This window comes from Otolemur garnettii, unplaced genomic scaffold, assembly GCF_000181295.1.
Source record: "Otolemur garnettii isolate 467f Iridium unplaced genomic scaffold, OtoGar3 scaffold00068, whole genome shotgun sequence".
NCBI lineage: Eukaryota > Metazoa > Chordata > Mammalia > Primates > Galagidae > Otolemur > Otolemur garnettii.
Genome location: NW_003852463.1, coordinates 7,240,079 through 7,250,105, shown reverse-complemented (window position 1 = coordinate 7,250,105; position 10,027 = coordinate 7,240,079). Strand labels below are relative to the sequence as shown.

The 10,027-nt window shown below is 36.4% G+C and overlaps 1 protein-coding gene across 1 annotated transcript in view; it reads left to right on the top strand.

Moving 5' to 3' along the window:
* Positions 1-10,027, top strand: part of APLF (aprataxin and PNKP like factor) — a 111,403-nt gene that overhangs the window by 63,235 nt on the left and 38,141 nt on the right. The window lies entirely within an intron of this gene.

Here is a 10,027-nt window from a genome sequence, read left to right as displayed (position 1 = left end):
AGGCGCCGAGCCAAGAAATACTTTTTATATAAACTATTCCAATGAAAGTAAAGGAGGGTATATTTTCTAGCTTATTTATGAGGACAGCATGACTTTGATACCAAAATAGCAAGAATAATACAAGAAGGAAAAATTACAGGATAAGTTTACTTTTGAACTTAGTTGTAATCAAGCAGTAAATTGAAAAGGAAAATGCGATGTGACCAAAGGGGGTTTATCCAAGAAAGGCATCTTTTTTTTAACCTAAATAATGTAATTTACCATGCCATCAGAGTAAATAGAAAAGTTGTATATTCATCCCAGTAGCTGATTGAAAAAAACCTGACACAAATCAGCATTCATTTATGGGGGAAAAAAAATCATTAGAAAGTAGGACTACAAGGGAATTTCTTTAATATCCCAAAGGATATCTGAAAAAAAAAAAACAACAACAACAAACCTCTGGTAGCAAATACCATAGTTAAAAGTAATATATTTATTTATTTATTTATTATAAATCATAGCTGTGTACATTAATGCAATCATGGGGTACAATGTGCTGGTTTTATATACCATTTGAAATATTTTCATCAAACTACTTAACATACTCTTCACTGCATTTTCAGAGTTATTGTGTTAAGACCTTTATATTCTACACTTAATAAATTTAACATATACCCTTGTAAAATGCACCATAGGTGTGGTCCCACAAATTACCCTCCCTCCACTCATCCTCCGCGCACCCCTCCCCTCCCTCTCCTCTTTCCCCTTCTTCTTAGGCTATAATTTGGTTATAGCTTTCATATGAAAGCTATAAATTGGTTTCATTGTAAGACTGAGTACATTGGATACTTTCTCTTCCATTCTTTAGATACTTTACTAAGAAAAATATGTTCCAGCTCCATCCATGTAAACATGAAAAAAGTTAAAGTCTCCATCTTTTTTAAGGCTGCATAATATTCCATGCTGTATATACACCACATTTTATTAATCCATTTATGGGTCAATGGGCACTTGGGCTTCTTCCATGATTTGGCAATTATGAATTGGGCTGCAATGAGCATTCTGGTGCAAATATCTGTGTTATAAAGTGATTTTTGGTCCTTTGGTTATATAACTAATAGAGGAATTGAAGGATTGAATGGCAGGTCTATTTTTGTGATCTCCAAACATCTTTCCAAAAGGAATATATTACTTGCTTTCCCACCAGCAGTGTAGAAGTGTTCCCTCTTCTCCACATGACGCCAACATCTCTGGTTTGGGGATTTTGTGATGTGGGCTAATCTTACTGGGGTTAGATGATATCTCAAAGTGGCTTTTATTTGCATTTCTCTGGTGATTAAGGATGATGAGCATTTTTTTTTCATGTGTCTGTAGGCCACGTGCCTGTCTTCTTCAGAGAAGTTTCTCTTCAAGTCCCTTGCCCACCTTGAGATGGGATCACTTGTTCTTTTCTTGCTAATATGTTTGAGTTCTCTATGGTTTCTGGTTATTAAATCTTTGTTGGAGACATAACCTTCAAATATCTTCTCCCATTCTGAGGGCTGTCTGCTTGCTTTACTTACTGTGGTTTTGGCTGTGCAGAAGCCTTTTAGTTTGATCAGATCCTAGTAATGTATTCTTGGTGTTGCTTCAATTGCCCAGGGGGGTCTTGCTCGTAAAATACTCTCCCAGGACGATTTCTTCAAATGTTTTCCCTGCACTTTCTTCTAGTATTTTTATAGTTTCATGTCTTAAATTTAAATCTTTAACCCAGTGAGAGTCTATCTTAGTTAATTGTGAAAGGTACGGGTCCAGTTTCAGTCTTCTACAGGTTGCCAGCCAGTTCACCCAGCACCATTTGTTAAATAGGGAATCTTTTCCCCACTGAATGTTTTCAATTGGCTTATAAAAAATCAAATAATGGTAAGTAGCTGGGTTCATCTCTTGATTCCCCATTCTATTCCATACATCTGCCTCTCTGTTTTTGTGCCAGTACCATGCAGTTTTGATCACTACCAATTTATAGTATAATCTGAGATCTGGTAGTGTGATTTCTCCTGTTTTGTTTTTATTTCTGAGTAATGTCTTAGCTATTCAAGGTTTTTTCTGATTCCATATAAAATTAAGTATTACTTTTTTGAGATCTTTAAAGTATGACAGTGGAGCTTTAATAGGGATTGCATACAATTGTATATTGCTTTGGGTAATATGAACATTTTAACAATGTTGATTCTTCCCAGCAATGAGCATGAGATGTTTTTCCATTTGTTAACATTTTCAGCTATTTCTTTTCTCAGAGGTTTATAGTTCTCTTTATAGAGATCTTTCACATCCTTTATTAGATAAACTCCCAAATATTTCATCTTCTTTGGTAGTACTGCGAAAGGAATAGAGTTCTTGACTGTTTTTTCAGTTTGACTATTGTTGGTATATATAAAGGCTACAGATTTATGAGTGTGAATTTTGTAACCTGAGATGCTGCTATATTCCTTGGTCACTTCTAAACATTTTGTAGTAGAATCCCTGGTATTTTCGAGATATACAATTATATCATCTGCAAAGAGTGAAAGTTTGATCTCCTTTGACCCTAAATGGACACCCTTGATCACCTTTTCTTGCCTAACTGCAATGGCTAAGACTTCCATTACAATGTTGAAAAGCAGTGGAGACAATGGGCACCTTTGCCTGGTTCCTAATCTGAGTGGAAATGATTTCAATTTAACTTCACTCAATACGATATTGGATGTGGGTTTTCTATAGATGGCCTCTATCAGTTTAAGAAATGTCCCTTCTATACCAATTTTCCTTAGTGTTCTGATCATAAAAGGATGCTAGATACTTTCAGAAGCTTTTTCTGCATCAATTGAGAGAATCATATGGTCTTTGTTTTTTTATTTTATGTGATGAGTTATATTTATAGATATACATATATTGAACCAGCCTTGAGACCTTGGGATAAAACCCACTTGGTCATGGTGTATAATTTGTTTGGTGTGTTGCTGGATTCTATTTGCTAGGATCTTGTTGGATATTTTTACATTGATATTCATTAGTGACATTCGTCTATAATTTTCTTTTCTTGTTGGGTCTTTTCCTGGTTTGGGGATCAAGGTGATGTTTGCTTCATAGAATGTGTTGGGTTGTATTCTTTCTTTTTCTATACTTTGGAAAAGGTTAAGTAATATAGGTACTAGTGCCTCTTTAAAGGTTTGGTAGAATTCTGATGTGATGCCATCTGGTCCCAGGCTTTTCGTTTTAGGGAGATTTTGTATACATGATGCTATTTCAGAACTTGATATAGGCCTGTTTAACATTTCTACTTCATTCTGGCTAAGTCTAGGGAGGTGAAATGCTTCCAAGTATTGGTCCATTTCCTTCAAATTTTTGTATTTCTGAGAATAGAGTTTCTTGTAATATTCATTAAGGATTTTTTGAATTTCTGAGGAGTCTGTTGTTATTTCGACTTTGCCATTTCTGATTGATGAAATTAGAGGTTTTACTCTTTTTTTTCCTGGCTCGGTTAGCCGAAGGTTTATCTATTTTATTGACCTTTTCAAGAAACCAACTTTTTGGTTTATTGATCTATTGTATAATCCTTTTGTTTTCAATTTCATTTAATTCTGCTCTAATTTTGGTTATTCTGCTGGGTTTGGGTTTGGAATGTTCTTCCTTTTCCAGTTGCTTGGGAGGTCCCATTAAGTTGTTAACTTCCTCTCTTTCTTTTCTCTTGAGGAAGGCTTGCAGTGCTATAAATTTCCCTTTTAGGACTTCCTTTGCAGTGTCCCAAAGGTTCTGGTAATTCGTGTCTTCGTGATCATTTTGTTCCAAAAATTTAGTAATTTCCTTTTTAATCTTGTCTATGACCCAGCTTTCATTCAGCAAAAGGTTATTTAGTTTCCATGTTTTTGTATGATTATGCAGATTCTTGTTGTTCCTGAGTTCAACTTTCATTCCATGATGGTCTGAGAAGATGCAAGGAATAGTTTCTCTTCTTTTAAAATTGCTGAGGTTAGACTTGTGACCTAGGATGTGATCAGTTTTGGAGGATGTTCTATGGACTGATGAGCAATGTGTATTCAATTTTGTTGGGATGAAATGTTCTGTAGATGTCTGTTAAATCTAATTGTTGAATGGTTAGGTTTAAGTCTAAAATTTCTTTGTTTAATTTCTTTTTGGAGGATCTATCCAGCACTGCCAAAGGAGTGTTAAAATCTCCTACTGTTACAGTGGTGGAGGAAATCAAGTTGCTCATATCTATTAGAGTCTCTCTTGTAAATTGAGGCACATTCTGGTTAGGTGCATAAATGTTAATAATCGAAATCTCATCATGTTGAGTATTACCTTTAACACATATGAAGTGACCATCCTTATGTTTCCTTACTTTTGTTGGTTTAAAGCCTATTATATCTGCGAATAAAATTGCAACACCCACTTTTTCCTGATTTCCGTTTGCCTGACATGTAGATGACCATCCCTTCACTCTGAATCTATATTTATCTTTTAAGGTAAGATGAAATTCTTATATGCAGCAGATGTCTGGCTTGAGTTTTTGTATCCAGTCAGCCAACCTGTGCCTCTTTAGAGGACAATTTAAACCATTCACATTAATTGAGAATATTGATAAGCCTGATAGAATTTTGGGTATTGAGTTTTTCAACAGTCCAGTGGACATTTTTAATTCTTTCGCCACTGTAGAAGTTGGAATTTGATCAAAAGTTTCTGAGTGAGTTTACTTCGGTGGTAGAGGATTGTGCTGGTCATTATGGAGGATAGGTCTGAGAATATTCTGGAGAGCTGGTTTAGTTATGGCATATTTCTTCAACATGTGAATGTCATTAAAGTATTTAATTTCTCCATCATAAATGAAACTCAGTTTAGCCGAATACAGGATCCCAGGTTGAAAGTTATTTTGTTTTAGGAGATTATAAGTCGATGACCACCCCAGATGCTCTAGGGGTGTGCACCTGCCTTAGTCAAAAAGGAGATATATATCTCCTCAGCCAGACCACTGCACTCTGCCACCAGCCAGCAGGGGGAGCTGAAGCCTGACAACCTCAAGTGCTCAATGGAAGCTGGGGCATTTCACTCAGTTCCAGCCCTGCCCTAGATTGATGTTGCTGCGACTTATATTCTTGCAGAATTTGTGTTTCTGTCCTGGCTATATTCCACTGCAGACCAAGCGCTGTTTGAGTTAACAGAAATTGTGACTCAGCCCTGCCCTGTGCTGCTACCTTTGTGCCAGTTCACACCGAGCTGGTATCTCTGTCTCTGCTGCACTCTGTGTTTGGGCAGGTGTGGTTAGAGCTCGCACTCAGCTTTCTCCCTGGCTGGTGCTATAGCCCCGCCTGCTTTTGTCTCAGCTATGTTACCCTGGGGGCCGGATGCTTCTTAGGCTCACTAAAGCAACACTTCTGACTTATCCCCACCCTGGGAATATGTTCTTGTCTCCATCCTCTCCACGCCCCACCCGGGCAGGTATGTCTCAGACATACCCTTTACTCATGGGGCCTACGTTTCCATCCCAGATCTGTTCCACCAGTGGCTGCCACAGGAGTAGAGGCCTGGCTTTCTCTGTTTGCCAAGAAGGGCAGGGAGTGCCTCTCCAAAAATATCCCCAGGGGTGAACCCTATTGTTCCCACCGTTCCCATGGCTGCACTGTCTGCTTCTCCCTCTCCTGTATGGCTACCTCAGTTCACAGTCCTCTTTTTACCCCCATACCTCAGAATCAGCACAGACCTGCAACAGGCCACTCCTTGTCCACACCTCTCACAAAAATGCCCAAGAATCTACACTCCATGGGGGATAGGCTTCTAGACCTTGGGGTGAGAGTGGAGGGGAGTGTTGGGAATTCAGAATTTCAGGTAGAGAATAATACAGTTTTATTCCTGGTGGGAGAGTACCATGGCACACTAGTGGGTTCTCTCTGGGGAAGGAGTTCTGGTTTTTAGAGGGTCTCTCTCATGGGGTAAAATAGGAGGAGATCAGAACTCTGCTCGCTTGTTTGTAGAAAGTATACTGTAAGTGTTCTTGGGGAAGGGGCCCCCTGTCCTCTCAATGATGGATTTTGTACCTATTGTTTGATTCCTTGGGGTCACAGCTCACCTCAGCAGGGGTGATGTGCATTCTTCAACCTTCTCTTGGCTCAGCTCCAAACCATCAGCTTATTTGCTAATCTTCTGTCCTTTAGCTCTCCTGGATGGGAGCCTCTGTGGAAAGCAGGCTCCAGTCAGCCATCTTTTCTCCGCTCAGAAGTAGTATAATTAAATTTTTCTTTCTGAAATCAGAAATGAGACTGGAATCCCTGTTATTAGTACTTCTGTTCATTGTTTTACTGGAGATTCAAGGCAGTATAGTAAGACAAGAAAAGGAAAATGAATAAGGATTGGAAAGGAAGAAATAAAACTTCAATGTTCAGAGATGATATTATTGTATATGTAGGCAATAAAAAAAACTTACTGATGAATTATAAATATTAATGAGTGCTCAGTAAGGTTGTTTGATACAGCAATCAATATATAAAATCAATCATATTTCTGTACTCTGGCACCAACAAGTTATAAAATAAAATCTTTAAAATATATGACAACATCAAAAAGTATCTAATTCCTGGGAATAAACATAAAAGATCTGAAAATCTCTTTAGAGAAAACTGTAAAATTTTAATAAGAAAACATTTTTCAGAAAAATCTAAATGATTATAAAGATTTAAATGTTCATAATTGAAAATACAGTATTGTTAAAAAGCTAAGTTTCTCCAAATTGATTTGTGTGAAAACCCATTCAAAATTATAATAGCTTTTGTATAGAAATTTATAATGTGATTCTCAAATGTATATGGATTTGCAAAGGACCCCAAATAGCTATGATGATCTTAATGAAGAGCAGGTAGTGGGACTTATTATACCTCATAGCAATTAAAGCAGTGTGGTGTGCACACAAAGATAAAGTAGAGTAGAACCCAGAAACAGACCTGTGCCTTCTCACATGACACATTCAGGGACATTTCAGACATTGAGAAAATTGATTTTTTCAATTAACTGTATAGAGATAATTGAACATATATCTGAAGAAAAAAATAAAATTGTAATCCTTTATCACACCATAGTCAAAAACTGAATTGCAGCAGACCCATAGTACTAAATGTGAAGCTTCAAAAGTAAATATAAGAGAATTGTTTTATGATTCTAGAGCAGAAATTATTTTCTAAAACAAGCTTTAAAAAGGCAATAGTTAGAATGGAAAAACATTTAATTATTTGATTACATTAAAATTATAATTTTTTTTAAAAATCCATCAGTATACAACATTAAGACAGTGAAAAGAAACCATAGAGTAGGGGGGAAAACTGTAACCCACATACCTGATAGTAGCATACATCAGAACACATGAAAAGATTCTTCAGATTGCTGTTGCTTAGCAATACATATAAGCTTTTTGCCCAAAGGGAAATCCAAATGGTGAAAAAATATAAGAAAAAGTGTTCAATGTCATTAGTAGCTGGGGAAATCATGCAGATGCGTGTGTACACATGTGTGTGCTCACACACACACATACATATTACCTTAAAGTAACTAATGATTTACTTCCATTCATTCAACAAATATGTTTCAAAGAATCATCAAATGCCAAGTACTGATAAAACGGTGTTGGGATGTGCTTACAGGACAAATATTTTGTATATATTTACTTGTCTTTGTTTTTGAAACAAAGCAGACTTTCATAGGTCATGTCATAATTCATGCCCCTATGGTGATATGCCTTTTCATTCTTAAAAAGCTTTTATAATGGAGATTTTATATATGCATGTAAATGGAGAGAATGCAGAGTAAGTTCCAGTGAGTTCCAATGAAGCCATCACTCAGTTTCAATAATGATCAACTCCTGACTGGTATTACTTCATCTACCTCACCACCACTTGCTCCTTCTGCCCCTATATTATTTTGAAGCAAATCTGTAACTTTGTATCTTTTACATCTCATTTTATCCATGGATATCTTAACATGTATCTCTAAAAAATAAAAACTTTCTAAGAACATATGACAACATCATTGCTAACATAAAAATATTTCATATTATTCAATATCCTAATAAGTAGTCAAATTTCTTTATACTGTCTTAATTTTCTTTTATTTATCTTTTATTGAGTCATAGCTGTGTACATTAATACTCTCATGGGGTACAGTGTGTTGTTTCAATATACAATTTAAAATACTTTCATCCAATTGGTTAGCATAGCCTTCATGTCATTTTCTTAGTTGTGTTAAGACATTTATATTCTACATTTAGAAAGATTCACATGTACCCTTATAGGATAAATTATAGGCGTGATCCCACCAATCACCCACACTCCATCCATCCTCCCCCTTCCCCTCCTCTCCCCTCCCTCTCCCCTTTCCCTGTATTCTTGGGCTAAAATTGAGTTATAGTTTTCCTATGGTAGCTATAAATTAGTTTCATACTAGGGTCGAGTACACTGGATACTTTTTCTTCCATTCTTGAGATACTTTGCTAAGAAGAATATTTTCCAGCTCCATCCATGTAAACGTGAAGGAGGTAAAGTCTCCATCTTTCTTTATGGCTGCGTAGTATTCCATGGTGTACATGTACCACACTTTATTGATCCATTCATGGGTCAGTGGGCACTTGGGCTTCTTCCATAACCTAGCAATTATAAACTGGGCTGCAATGAACATTCTGGTACAAATATCTTTATTGTAGTGTGATTTTTGGTCTTCTTGATATATACCTAACAGAGGAATTATAGGATTAAATGGCAGGTCTATTTTTAGTTCTCTAAGTGTTCTCCAGATGACTTTCCAATTAGTTTTCAATCCCACCAGCAGTGTAGAAATGTTCCCTTTTCTCCACAACCACACCAGCATCTGTGATTTTGAGATTTTGTAATATGGGCTAATCTTACTGGTGTTAGATATCTCAAAGTAGTTTTAATTTGCATTTCTCTGGTGATTAAGGATGATGAGAATTTTTTCATATATTTGTAGGGCATGCACCTGTCTTCTTCAGAGAAGTTTCTTTTCAGGTCCCTTGCCCACCCTGAGATGGGATCACTTGTTCTCTTCTTGCTAATACATTTCAGTTCTCTGTGGATTCTGATTATTAAACCTTTGTTGGAGACATGACCTGCAAATATCTTCTCCCATTCTGAGGGCTTGTCTGCTTGCTTTACTTACTGTGTTTTTGGCTGTGCAGAAGCTTTTTAATTTGATGAGGTCCCAGTCGTGTATTTTTGATATTGCTTCAATTGCCCGGGGAATCCTCCTCATAAAATATTCTTCTAGTGTTTTTATAGTTTCATGTCTTAAATTTAAATCTTTACTCCAGTGAGAGTCTACCTTAGTTAATGGTGAAAGGTGTGGGTCCAGTTTCAGTCTTCTGCAGGTCGCCAGCTAGTTCATCTAGCACCATTTGTTAAATAGAGAATCTTTTCCCCATTCAGTGTTTTCATTGGCTTGTCAAAGATCATATAATGGTAAGTAGCTGGGTTCATCTCTTGGTTCTCTATTTTGTTCTATACATCTACCTCTCTGTTTTTGTGCCAATACCATGCTGTTTTGATCACTATGGATTTATAGTATACTCTGATGTCTGATAGCGTGATTCCTCCTGCTTGGTTTTTATTTCTGAATAATGTCTTGGCTATTTGAGGTTTTTTTCTGATTCCATATAAAATGAAGTATTATTTTTTCAGGGTCTGTAAAGTATGACAATGGAACTTTAATAGGGATTGCATTAAAATTATATATTGCTTTAGGTAGTATGGACATTTTAACAATGTTAATTTTTCCCAGCCATGAGCATGGTATGTTTTTCCATTTGTTAACATTTTAGCTATTTCTTTTCTCAGAGTTTCATAGTTCTCTTTATAGAGATCTTTCATGTCCTTTGTTAGGTAAACTCCCAAATATTTCATCTTCTTTGGCACTACTGTAAACAGAATAGAGTTCTTGACTATTTTTTCAGCTTGACTATTGTTGGTATATAGTATTGTTGCTATATAGGCTACTGACTTTTGGGTGTTGATTTTGTAATCTGAGATGCTGCTGT